The sequence below is a fragment of the Dreissena polymorpha genome, chromosome 7, assembly GCF_020536995.1.
Source record: "Dreissena polymorpha isolate Duluth1 chromosome 7, UMN_Dpol_1.0, whole genome shotgun sequence".
NCBI classification, from domain to species: domain Eukaryota; kingdom Metazoa; phylum Mollusca; class Bivalvia; order Myida; family Dreissenidae; genus Dreissena; species Dreissena polymorpha.
Window position 1 is genome coordinate 6,782,906 of NC_068361.1, and position 13,770 is coordinate 6,796,675.

Consider the following 13,770-nt stretch of genomic DNA (forward strand, 5'->3'; position numbering starts at 1 on the left):
GACCATTCCAATCCGGACAAAGCCACATTATTCGTATGCCGTTATTGTGACGATTGGGCTCAGGTAAATAAGTCATCGCGCAAGCATGAAATAAAATACACAGGGGCAATGATGAGGTACACTTGCAGTTACAGCAGGGCGAGTCAATCTTGATACATCAGCAATCTCCGGAATCCTCCGTAAGATGTAAAAACCATTCACTTGATCCAGAGTGCAGCGCAAATCAAATACCGATAGGTAAAGGTACGCTAATTCTGAAACGGTTAAGTTAACAATTTTCGCAAAGAAAAGAAATCGTGATTAATTCTGAATAATCTGTACCAAATACTATTAATAACTTACTGATTAAATGATTATTTGTACGGTGATGCACATGGCTGAATAATCGATATTCTACTGAAATCTTGAAACTAATAATATATTTTTCGACTGTGATATAACTGTACACAAATTTTCTTAATAGATATCCAAACAATATATAACCACTTTAAACACGTATTTATAAACGTTGACGACGTGTGTGAAGTACGTCTTTTTAGCAAGTTTAGTACATAGATTGAATCATGCATCCCAACAAACACCCGACGTTGAATAGACGTCGAATGTTGGTTGAATTTCGGTCGCGACGTCGGCAACCAAAATACAACGCTGATTCAACGTTAGAATGGCGACGTGTAAACAACGTCGGGAAAAGACGTCTATACGACGCTGTTTTTTTGGTCATAAAATAACTATGTTGAAGAAATGTCTACCCAACTGGCACGTAACGTTCAAATAACGTTACGCTTAAATTCTATTTAGGTTATGATCACACAGAACGTTTTCAGAAAGTTGTAACAAAAATCAAAATATCAGTATTCGTAACTTTTATTGTGAACATTATCGGAAAACCAAATTTTAACGTTACGTACATTCCTAAAGTTCGCAGAATGTTATAAGAACGTGTAACGAGAGCGCCGATGGCGTTAAAAGCATAGGTGCAAGATACAGGGAAGTTTCTGCTTAAGTAAATGTTAAGGGAACAGTTGACTGAATGAAAAACTAAAAGGTATTCAAGAATGAGGCTTAATTAAACGTATAATATAATGACAACACAACAGTAACAACAACTTATCGTGTAATGTTGTCAGTTTAAAGCTCGGAAAAACAATGCTCAATGTGATATATGCAATAAATTGATCATTGTTCAATATAGAAGAAAATGAAGCAATATGTTTAATTCATATAATACATTTAACATTAATGCACAATATAAATTACAATAATACTTGCGATCATGGTGAATCAGCTACTCAGTTTCAAAATGGCGTCACGTGGTATAATGTAGTTCGATATCGCCATCCGCGAATTTCTCAAATCAATAATTTCAAACAATTACCGACTATTTAAATAGATAATCTTTCCATTTACATCAGTGTTTGAAACGCTTATGAAAAATAATTACCCAAGCCTTTCAAAATTTAAGCACGGACAGATCTGTATCGAACTATTCTTTTCACAAATGATAATATACGTTTCCCTATTCGTCTGCGTCAAGAATTTGTCGTAAAAATTGTGGTAAGCGTTAGATGCAGACGTGCACAACAGATTTAGTTCTGAATACAGATTTCTGAATGCAGACTTTTATAAAAACTCCTCACAACAGTTACTTCCCTTGCTTCGCCCGGTTAGTAGGTCACATAACCCCAAACCGGAACTCCTGTTTTTAGGGTTACATGCAGTCAGTTTGATACTTAGCACACATTGTTGAGTGCATGCTGCCTAGGATTTGTAAAATACATTGCAAATGGTTGGTTTTGGTATCAACTTGAAGGTATATTTGTAAGCAATAAGAAAATAAGCCATTTTTGTGCTCTACTTTTTGTGTTGATGGTTCCCGGCTTCGAAAGTAGGTCATACTATTTGAGCCCAAAATGGTTGTCTGCACAGCTGTCAAAACCGGTTTGCCTATTCTAAGGTAAATATTTTGAGTTTGCGCGTATAGAATTTAATGACATGCATTTTTTTCAAAAGATTATGCATTAATCTTTCCAATGATGTATGATGATATAGTGGGTATGCGCTTGATCATGGTAAAAATTGATATCGAACTTCAACTATTTTATATGTAATATAGAAGGAAATTAATTGCGCATGCGTAACCTTTAAGCACATCCGACCAAGTTAGTCGTCTGCCAGAATTTTGACATTTGACCATCAAAAACTCTCTGTATTGCAAAACATAACTGCCAGATGTCATTTTGACCCAAATAAGGGCTGTTTGCAATTGGGCTGTTGCACTTGGGGTCATAAGGGGGGTAAATGCTGGAAAATCACACCGAAACCTGTTCCGGAGACATATTCTAAGACTACTTAAACACCCGGTATTGTTTTTCAGTGCCATTTTGACATTAATTTGCATCAATCTCAATAATGAACCTAATGCATGTCTTTATTTCATCTGTATTTATTATTATTGTTTACTTTTTGAGCCTTTTTCTGTTAAAAATGCCCGCCAATTTTGGACCTACACTTCTATCCGCCTTCGCCTTCAACCCATTCAGGCAGATCTACTCAGAATAACACTACTTTGCCTTATTTTACCTGTTTGGATATCTCGCTGAGTTCAAGTAAAATCAAGTATTCAGCTGAAAACACAAAAATGATAATAATATTATGCTTTCTTTCCTGGAAGAATGTTGTTGCGATAGACCCTGCATGAAAAACACCAGGGAATCTGTATTTAAGTGACCTTAATATTATGCGTAAACCTAAGTGTGCATTTGTAGGCGGTGTCGAAATGGGTCTATAGCTCTGCCTGAACTGTCGTCCAATTGGTTTACAAGTCCGGCTGAAGTGACAGGCCATCAAAAACTGTACAGTGTGACTGATTCGGAGACGGCCCTCAACACTCGCCCAGTCGTGTCGAGAGGATCGGTGTCTTTGCAGGTTAGTACGCCGTTATTTTCAATTAAATCTATTGTAAAATGATTTCTTTGATATCCTGGCACACTTTTGTCACCAAAATTAGGAAATTTGTGTGTTTTACATTGACTGCAGCTCTGAAACCAAACTTTGTGGCGATAACTTTGCCGGTGTGCCCGACAAGGTGATGCCGGCGTGGTGAATTAACCATTTGCAGCAAATAAAGCGAGAAAGACTATTGAAAGCTTACTCTAATTGTATCTAACTTACATTAGTTGGCACCGTAATGGGCAAATGCGCACAAAAAACCTTTTTTGTTTTCTCAGATTACACGGAATTGAGCACCCGGGCCAGACTGACACTTTCCGGAGCCTGCCCTAGACGGAACTCGAGCCGAGGAATCATAGGTCCAGGTGTGACAAAAGACTTAAAGCTCATGTCTGACGATGACTTTTTTTAGTCAGGAAGCCAAGTGTGTTGTTTTTCCATGCAAGCGAGCCCTTTTGTTGGGTCAAATGACATCAGCATTGCTGCTTCTACATGGATTTTACCTAAAATGTGCAAAAAAAATATAAAAAGTTTGTTCGAATCCAGTTCAAAACCTGCTTTGATGCACAAATATTGCCATTGATGATTTTTTTCACTTATTAAGCCATATGTAAGATAAGCTTTGCCTATTAGAATCGAAAGACATGCCTTGTATGGAGTCTAAGTGCTGCATGTATGATGTAACCGAGTTTGGCTTTTCTACCTTAATTCTTGACGCGAAACGCTGTTACGCATGGCGCTTTCAACGGCAACTTTTATGAATTAATCTGTGTGTCATTGTACCGGAACTTTGTGATCTTTCTCAAAACAGATTATACCTGTGGGAAAAGTGCCTTTAATTTAAATTTGAAGGGGTTGGGTTCTCTTAAAGGTCACATAACCCCAAACCGGAACTCCTGTTTTTAGGGTTACATGCAGTCAGTTTGATACTTAGCACACATTGTTGAGTGCATGCTGCCTAGGATTTGTAAAATACATTGCAAATGGTTGGTTTTGGTATCAACTTGAAGGTATATTTGTAAGCAATAAGAAAATAAGCCATTTTTGTGCTCTACTTTTTGTGTTGATGGTTCCCGGCTTCGAAAGTAGGTCATACTATTTGAGCCCAAAATGGTTGTCTGCACAGCTGTCAAAACCGGTTTGCCTATTCTAAGGTAAATATTTTGAGTTTGCGCGTATAGAATTTAATGACATGCATTTTTTTCAAAAGATTATGCATTAATCTTTCCAATGATGTATGATGATATAGTGGGTATGCGCTTGATCATGGTAAAAATTGATATCGAACTTCAACTATTTTATATGTAATATAGAAGGAAATTAATTGCGCATGCGTAACCTTTAAGCACATCCGACCAAGTTAGTCGTCTGCCAGAATTTTGACATTTGACCATCAAAAACTCTCTGTATTGCAAAACATAACTGCCAGATGTCATTTTGACCCAAATAAGGGCTGTTTGCAATTGGGCTGTTGCACTTGGGGTCATAAGGGGGGTAAATGCTGGAAAATCACACCGAAACCTGTTCCGGAGACATATTCTAAGACTACTTAAACACCCGGTATTGTTTTTCAGTGCCATTTTGACATTAATTTGCATCAATCTCAATAATGAACCTAATGCATGTCTTTATTTCATCTGTATTTATTATTATTGTTTACTTTTTGAGCCTTTTTCTGTTAAAAATGCCCGCCAATTTTGGACCTACACTTCTATCCGCCTTCGCCTTCAACCCATTCAGGCAGATCTACTCAGAATAACACTACTTTGCCTTATTTTACCTGTTTGGATATCTCGCTGAGTTCAAGTAAAATCAAGTATTCAGCTGAAAACACAAAAATGATAATAATATTATGCTTTCTTTCCTGGAAGAATGTTGTTGCGATAGACCCTGCATGAAAAACACCAGGGAATCTGTATTTAAGTGACCTTAATATTATGCGTAAACCTAAGTGTGCATTTGTAGGCGGTGTCGAAATGGGTCTATAGCTCTGCCTGAACTGTCGTCCAATTGGTTTACAAGTCCGGCTGAAGTGACAGGCCATCAAAAACTGTACAGTGTGACTGATTCGGAGACGGCCCTCAACACTCGCCCAGTCGTGTCGAGAGGATCGGTGTCTTTGCAGGTTAGTACGCCGTTATTTTCAATTAAATCTATTGTAAAATGATTTCTTTGATATCCTGGCACACTTTTGTCACCAAAATTAGGAAATTTGTGTGTTTTACATTGACTGCAGCTCTGAAACCAAACTTTGTGGCGATAACTTTGCCGGTGTGCCCGACAATGTGATGCCGGCGTGGTGAATTAACCATTTGCAGCAAATAAAGCGAGAAAGACTATTGAAAGCTTACTCTAATTGTATCTAACTTACATTAGTTGGCACCGTAATGGGCAAATGCGCACAAAAAACCTTTTTTGTTTTCTCAGATTACACGGAATTGAGCACCCGGGCCAGACTGACACTTTCCGGAGCCTGCCCTAGACGGAACTCGAGCCGAGGAATCATAGGTCCAGGTGTGACAAAAGACTTAAAGCTCATGTCTGACGATGACTTTTTTTAGTCAGGAAGCCAAGTGTGTTGTTTTTCCATGCAAGCGAGCCCTTTTGTTGGGTCAAATGACATCAGCATTGCTGCTTCTACATGGATTTTACCTAAAATGTGCAAAAAAAATATAAAAAGTTTGTTCGAATCCAGTTCAAAACCTGCTTTGATGCACAAATATTGCCATTGATGATTTTTTTCACTTATTAAGCCATATGTAAGATAAGCTTTGCCTATTAGAATCGAAAGACATGCCTTGTATGGAGTCTAAGTGCTGCATGTATGATGTAACCGAGTTTGGCTTTTCTACCTTAATTCTTGACGCGAAACGCTGTTACGCATGGCGCTTTCAACGGCAACTTTTATGAATTAATCTGTGTGTCATTGTACCGGAACTTTGTGATCTTTCTCAAAACAGATTATACCTGTGGGAAAAGTGCCTTTAATTTAAATTTGAAGGGGTTGGGTTCTCTTAAAGGTCACATAACCCCAAACCGGAACTCCTGTTTTTAGGGTTACATGCAGTCAGTTTGATACTTAGCACACATTGTTGAGTGCATGCTGCCTAGGATTTGTAAAATACATTGCAAATGGTTGGTTTTGGTATCAACTTGAAGGTATATTTGTAAGCAATAAGAAAATAAGCCATTTTTGTGCTCTACTTTTTGTGTTGATGGTTCCCGGCTTCGAAAGTAGGTCATACTATTTGAGCCCAAAATGGTTGTCTGCACAGCTGTCAAAACCGGTTTGCCTATTCTAAGGTAAATATTTTGAGTTTGCGCGTATAGAATTTAATGACATGCATTTTTTTCAAAAGATTATGCATTAATCTTTCCAATGATGTATGATGATATAGTGGGTATGCGCTTGATCATGGTAAAAATTGATATCGAACTTCAACTATTTTATATGTAATATAGAAGGAAATTAATTGCGCATGCGTAACCTTTAAGCACATCCGACCAAGTTAGTCGTCTGCCAGAATTTTGACATTTGACCATCAAAAACTCTCTGTATTGCAAAACATAACTGCCAGATGTCATTTTGACCCAAATAAGGGCTGTTTGCAATTGGGCTGTTGCACTTGGGGTCATAAGGGGGGTAAATGCTGGAAAATCACACCGAAACCTGTTCCGGAGACATATTCTAAGACTACTTAAACACCCGGTATTGTTTTTCAGTGCCATTTTGACATTAATTTGCATCAATCTCAATAATGAACCTAATGCATGTCTTTATTTCATCTGTATTTATTATTATTGTTTACTTTTTGAGCCTTTTTCTGTTAAAAATGCCCGCCAATTTTGGACCTACACTTCTATCCGCCTTCGCCTTCAACCCATTCAGGCAGATCTACTCAGAATAACACTACTTTGCCTTATTTTACCTGTTTGGATATCTCGCTGAGTTCAAGTAAAATCAAGTATTCAGCTGAAAACACAAAAATGATAATAATATTATGCTTTCTTTCCTGGAAGAATGTTGTTGCGATAGACCCTGCATGAAAAACACCAGGGAATCTGTATTTAAGTGACCTTAATATTATGCGTAAACCTAAGTGTGCATTTGTAGGCGGTGTCGAAATGGGTCTATAGCTCTGCCTGAACTGTCGTCCAATTGGTTTACAAGTCCGGCTGAAGTGACAGGCCATCAAAAACTGTACAGTGTGACTGATTCGGAGACGGCCCTCAACACTCGCCCAGTCGTGTCGAGAGGATCGGTGTCTTTGCAGGTTAGTACGCCGTTATTTTCAATTAAATCTATTGTAAAATGATTTCTTTGATATCCTGGCACACTTTTGTCACCAAAATTAGGAAATTTGTGTGTTTTACATTGACTGCAGCTCTGAAACCAAACTTTGTGGCGATAACTTTGCCGGTGTGCCCGACAATGTGATGCCGGCGTGGTGAATTAACCATTTGCAGCAAATAAAGCGAGAAAGACTATTGAAAGCTTACTCTAATTGTATCTAACTTACATTAGTTGGCACCGTAATGGGCAAATGCGCACAAAAAACCTTTTTTGTTTTCTCAGATTACACGGAATTGAGCACCCGGGCCAGACTGACACTTTCCGGAGCCTGCCCTAGACGGAACTCGAGCCGAGGAATCATAGGTCCAGGTGTGACAAAAGACTTAAAGCTCATGTCTGACGATGACTTTTTTTAGTCAGGAAGCCAAGTGTGTTGTTTTTCCATGCAAGCGAGCCCTTTTGTTGGGTCAAATGACATCAGCATTGCTGCTTCTACATGGATTTTACCTAAAATGTGCAAAAAAAATATAAAAAGTTTGTTCGAATCCAGTTCAAAACCTGCTTTGATGCACAAATATTGCCATTGATGATTTTTTTCACTTATTAAGCCATATGTAAGATAAGCTTTGCCTATTAGAATCGAAAGACATGCCTTGTATGGAGTCTAAGTGCTGCATGTATGATGTAACCGAGTTTGGCTTTTCTACCTTAATTCTTGACGCGAAACGCTGTTACGCATGGCGCTTTCAACGGCAACTTTTATGAATTAATCTGTGTGTCATTGTACCGGAACTTTGTGATCTTTCTCAAAACAGATTATACCTGTGGGAAAAGTGCCTTTAATTTAAATTTGAAGGGGTTGGGTTCTCTTAAAGGTCACATAACCCCAAACCGGAACTCCTGTTTTTAGGGTTACATGCAGTCAGTTTGATACTTAGCACACATTGTTGAGTGCATGCTGCCTAGGATTTGTAAAATACATTGCAAATGGTTGGTTTTGGTATCAACTTGAAGGTATATTTGTAAGCAATAAGAAAATAAGCCATTTTTGTGCTCTACTTTTTGTGTTGATGGTTCCCGGCTTCGAAAGTAGGTCATACTATTTGAGCCCAAAATGGTTGTCTGCACAGCTGTCAAAACCGGTTTGCCTATTCTAAGGTAAATATTTTGAGTTTGCGCGTATAGAATTTAATGACATGCATTTTTTTCAAAAGATTATGCATTAATCTTTCCAATGATGTATGATGATATAGTGGGTATGCGCTTGATCATGGTAAAAATTGATATCGAACTTCAACTATTTTATATGTAATATAGAAGGAAATTAATTGCGCATGCGTAACCTTTAAGCACATCCGACCAAGTTAGTCGTCTGCCAGAATTTTGACATTTGACCATCAAAAACTCTCTGTATTGCAAAACATAACTGCCAGATGTCATTTTGACCCAAATAAGGGCTGTTTGCAATTGGGCTGTTGCACTTGGGGTCATAAGGGGGGTAAATGCTGGAAAATCACACCGAAACCTGTTCCGGAGACATATTCTAAGACTACTTAAACACCCGGTATTGTTTTTCAGTGCCATTTTGACATTAATTTGCATCAATCTCAATAATGAACCTAATGCATGTCTTTATTTCATCTGTATTTATTATTATTGTTTACTTTTTGAGCCTTTTTCTGTTAAAAATGCCCGCCAATTTTGGACCTACACTTCTATCCGCCTTCGCCTTCAACCCATTCAGGCAGATCTACTCAGAATAACACTACTTTGCCTTATTTTACCTGTTTGGATATCTCGCTGAGTTCAAGTAAAATCAAGTATTCAGCTGAAAACACAAAAATGATAATAATATTATGCTTTCTTTCCTGGAAGAATGTTGTTGCGATAGACCCTGCATGAAAAACACCAGGGAATCTGTATTTAAGTGACCTTAATATTATGCGTAAACCTAAGTGTGCATTTGTAGGCGGTGTCGAAATGGGTCTATAGCTCTGCCTGAACTGTCGTCCAATTGGTTTACAAGTCCGGCTGAAGTGACAGGCCATCAAAAACTGTACAGTGTGACTGATTCGGAGACGGCCCTCAACACTCGCCCAGTCGTGTCGAGAGGATCGGTGTCTTTGCAGGTTAGTACGCCGTTATTTTCAATTAAATCTATTGTAAAATGATTTCTTTGATATCCTGGCACACTTTTGTCACCAAAATTAGGAAATTTGTGTGTTTTACATTGACTGCAGCTCTGAAACCAAACTTTGTGGCGATAACTTTGCCGGTGTGCCCGACAATGTGATGCCGGCGTGGTGAATTAACCATTTGCAGCAAATAAAGCGAGAAAGACTATTGAAAGCTTACTCTAATTGTATCTAACTTACATTAGTTGGCACCGTAATGGGCAAATGCGCACAAAAAACCTTTTTTGTTTTCTCAGATTACACGGAATTGAGCACCCGGGCCAGACTGACACTTTCCGGAGCCTGCCCTAGACGGAACTCGAGCCGAGGAATCATAGGTCCAGGTGTGACAAAAGACTTAAAGCTCATGTCTGACGATGACTTTTTTTAGTCAGGAAGCCAAGTGTGTTGTTTTTCCATGCAAGCGAGCCCTTTTGTTGGGTCAAATGACATCAGCATTGCTGCTTCTACATGGATTTTACCTAAAATGTGCAAAAAAAATATAAAAAGTTTGTTCGAATCCAGTTCAAAACCTGCTTTGATGCACAAATATTGCCATTGATGATTTTTTTCACTTATTAAGCCATATGTAAGATAAGCTTTGCCTATTAGAATCGAAAGACATGCCTTGTATGGAGTCTAAGTGCTGCATGTATGATGTAACCGAGTTTGGCTTTTCTACCTTAATTCTTGACGCGAAACGCTGTTACGCATGGCGCTTTCAACGGCAACTTTTATGAATTAATCTGTGTGTCATTGTACCGGAACTTTGTGATCTTTCTCAAAACAGATTATACCTGTGGGAAAAGTGCCTTTAATTTAAATTTGAAGGGGTTGGGTTCTCTTAAAGGTCACATAACCCCAAACCGGAACTCCTGTTTTTAGGGTTACATGCAGTCAGTTTGATACTTAGCACACATTGTTGAGTGCATGCTGCCTAGGATTTGTAAAATACATTGCAAATGGTTGGTTTTGGTATCAACTTGAAGGTATATTTGTAAGCAATAAGAAAATAAGCCATTTTTGTGCTCTACTTTTTGTGTTGATGGTTCCCGGCTTCGAAAGTAGGTCATACTATTTGAGCCCAAAATGGTTGTCTGCACAGCTGTCAAAACCGGTTTGCCTATTCTAAGGTAAATATTTTGAGTTTGCGCGTATAGAATTTAATGACATGCATTTTTTTCAAAAGATTATGCATTAATCTTTCCAATGATGTATGATGATATAGTGGGTATGCGCTTGATCATGGTAAAAATTGATATCGAACTTCAACTATTTTATATGTAATATAGAAGGAAATTAATTGCGCATGCGTAACCTTTAAGCACATCCGACCAAGTTAGTCGTCTGCCAGAATTTTGACATTTGACCATCAAAAACTCTCTGTATTGCAAAACATAACTGCCAGATGTCATTTTGACCCAAATAAGGGCTGTTTGCAATTGGGCTGTTGCACTTGGGGTCATAAGGGGGGTAAATGCTGGAAAATCACACCGAAACCTGTTCCGGAGACATATTCTAAGACTACTTAAACACCCGGTATTGTTTTTCAGTGCCATTTTGACATTAATTTGCATCAATCTCAATAATGAACCTAATGCATGTCTTTATTTCATCTGTATTTATTATTATTGTTTACTTTTTGAGCCTTTTTCTGTTAAAAATGCCCGCCAATTTTGGACCTACACTTCTATCCGCCTTCGCCTTCAACCCATTCAGGCAGATCTACTCAGAATAACACTACTTTGCCTTATTTTACCTGTTTGGATATCTCGCTGAGTTCAAGTAAAATCAAGTATTCAGCTGAAAACACAAAAATGATAATAATATTATGCTTTCTTTCCTGGAAGAATGTTGTTGCGATAGACCCTGCATGAAAAACACCAGGGAATCTGTATTTAAGTGACCTTAATATTATGCGTAAACCTAAGTGTGCATTTGTAGGCGGTGTCGAAATGGGTCTATAGCTCTGCCTGAACTGTCGTCCAATTGGTTTACAAGTCCGGCTGAAGTGACAGGCCATCAAAAACTGTACAGTGTGACTGATTCGGAGACGGCCCTCAACACTCGCCCAGTCGTGTCGAGAGGATCGGTGTCTTTGCAGGTTAGTACGCCGTTATTTTCAATTAAATCTATTGTAAAATGATTTCTTTGATATCCTGGCACACTTTTGTCACCAAAATTAGGAAATTTGTGTGTTTTACATTGACTGCAGCTCTGAAACCAAACTTTGTGGCGATAACTTTGCCGGTGTGCCCGACAATGTGATGCCGGCGTGGTGAATTAACCATTTGCAGCAAATAAAGCGAGAAAGACTATTGAAAGCTTACTCTAATTGTATCTAACTTACATTAGTTGGCACCGTAATGGGCAAATGCGCACAAAAAACCTTTTTTGTTTTCTCAGATTACACGGAATTGAGCACCCGGGCCAGACTGACACTTTCCGGAGCCTGCCCTAGACGGAACTCGAGCCGAGGAATCATAGGTCCAGGTGTGACAAAAGACTTAAAGCTCATGTCTGACGATGACTTTTTTTAGTCAGGAAGCCAAGTGTGTTGTTTTTCCATGCAAGCGAGCCCTTTTGTTGGGTCAAATGACATCAGCATTGCTGCTTCTACATGGATTTTACCTAAAATGTGCAAAAAAAATATAAAAAGTTTGTTCGAATCCAGTTCAAAACCTGCTTTGATGCACAAATATTGCCATTGATGATTTTTTTCACTTATTAAGCCATATGTAAGATAAGCTTTGCCTATTAGAATCGAAAGACATGCCTTGTATGGAGTCTAAGTGCTGCATGTATGATGTAACCGAGTTTGGCTTTTCTACCTTAATTCTTGACGCGAAACGCTGTTACGCATGGCGCTTTCAACGGCAACTTTTATGAATTAATCTGTGTGTCATTGTACCGGAACTTTGTGATCTTTCTCAAAACAGATTATACCTGTGGGAAAAGTGCCTTTAATTTAAATTTGAAGGGGTTGGGTTCTCTTAAAGGTCACATAACCCCAAACCGGAACTCCTGTTTTTAGGGTTACATGCAGTCAGTTTGATACTTAGCACACATTGTTGAGTGCATGCTGCCTAGGATTTGTAAAATACATTGCAAATGGTTGGTTTTGGTATCAACTTGAAGGTATATTTGTAAGCAATAAGAAAATAAGCCATTTTTGTGCTCTACTTTTTGTGTTGATGGTTCCCGGCTTCGAAAGTAGGTCATACTATTTGAGCCCAAAATGGTTGTCTGCACAGCTGTCAAAACCGGTTTGCCTATTCTAAGGTAAATATTTTGAGTTTGCGCGTATAGAATTTAATGACATGCATTTTTTTCAAAAGATTATGCATTAATCTTTCCAATGATGTATGATGATATAGTGGGTATGCGCTGGATCATGGTAAAAATTGATATCGAACTTCAACTATTTTATATGTAATATAGAAGGAAATTAATTGCGCATGCGTAACCTAGTAACTTCTAGTATAAGGGAGACCACTGCGTAGGAGATTGAGATTTATAGTGCAGATAGAATTGTTTTACGAACGAAATTTGTTTTAGGTTATAAGAAGATTTTTTGACATAAAACGGTCTTAGAAAAATTCACTAAAACGGTGTCAGCAATAATTCTTGGAAGAAAACGTTAGAAAAATGTTTCCAAATAAAAAATTGTAGAATTACCACTTACTATATTAAATAGAAATTTCGTCTGATTTTTGATCAGGTGAGGCTTCATAATGGTCAACCGTATCATGTGCATTTTCGAAATGTAGTATATACCTTAAGCATAGGTGCGTTGCACCTATGCTAAAAATCACACAATATAAACATGTACATTAAATATGTTTTCATAAAGAATTTGACGGGTTTTTTTGTTGTTGTTTTTGTTTTACAAAATACGCTTATAAGTAGATTTGCATTTTGACCCGTTTGTGTACATGTATCTTCGAATGTTTGCAAGCGCAATTCTCTTGTTATCTTAAAATAAACCAGCAGATCTCCCGCGTGCGCGCCACTCGTTTCCTTTGTTCACTGACTAGTGGCAGCATTCAAGAAGAACTAGTTCAATGACCAACTGGCTAATTGGATTTTCAAACTGTGCTGTTAATAAATGTAAACAATTTTGTTCAATAATAAGAAAAGTTGGAACCTACAATCGACGATAAACAAGAGTTTGCGAGGCAGGTGTTTATTGTTATTTCAGTTTGTAATATTAAAATTGATATCATTATGCACTTTAAATTCAAATTCGGAATTATAGGAAAACTCGTACCATGGAGACTTCGTACCACTTTTGAATATACAACGTTCACTTAGTCATGTTTGGTAGTTATTTGTTGTTGAAAACATTCT

At 38.0% G+C, this 13,770-nt stretch overlaps 1 long non-coding RNA gene across 1 annotated transcript; it reads left to right on the forward strand.

Moving 5' to 3' along the window:
- Positions 1-1,945: 1,945 nt before the first annotated feature.
- LOC127837299 (uncharacterized) lies at positions 1,946-11,983 on the forward strand. The gene is made up of 11 exons (XR_008029221.1): positions 1,946-2,363; positions 2,769-2,928; positions 3,231-3,317; positions 4,918-5,077; positions 5,380-5,466; positions 7,067-7,226; positions 7,529-7,615; positions 9,216-9,375; positions 9,678-9,764; positions 11,365-11,524; positions 11,827-11,983. It is a non-coding gene; the product is annotated as an uncharacterized LOC127837299 (long non-coding RNA).
- Positions 11,984-13,770: the final 1,787 nt, after the last annotated feature.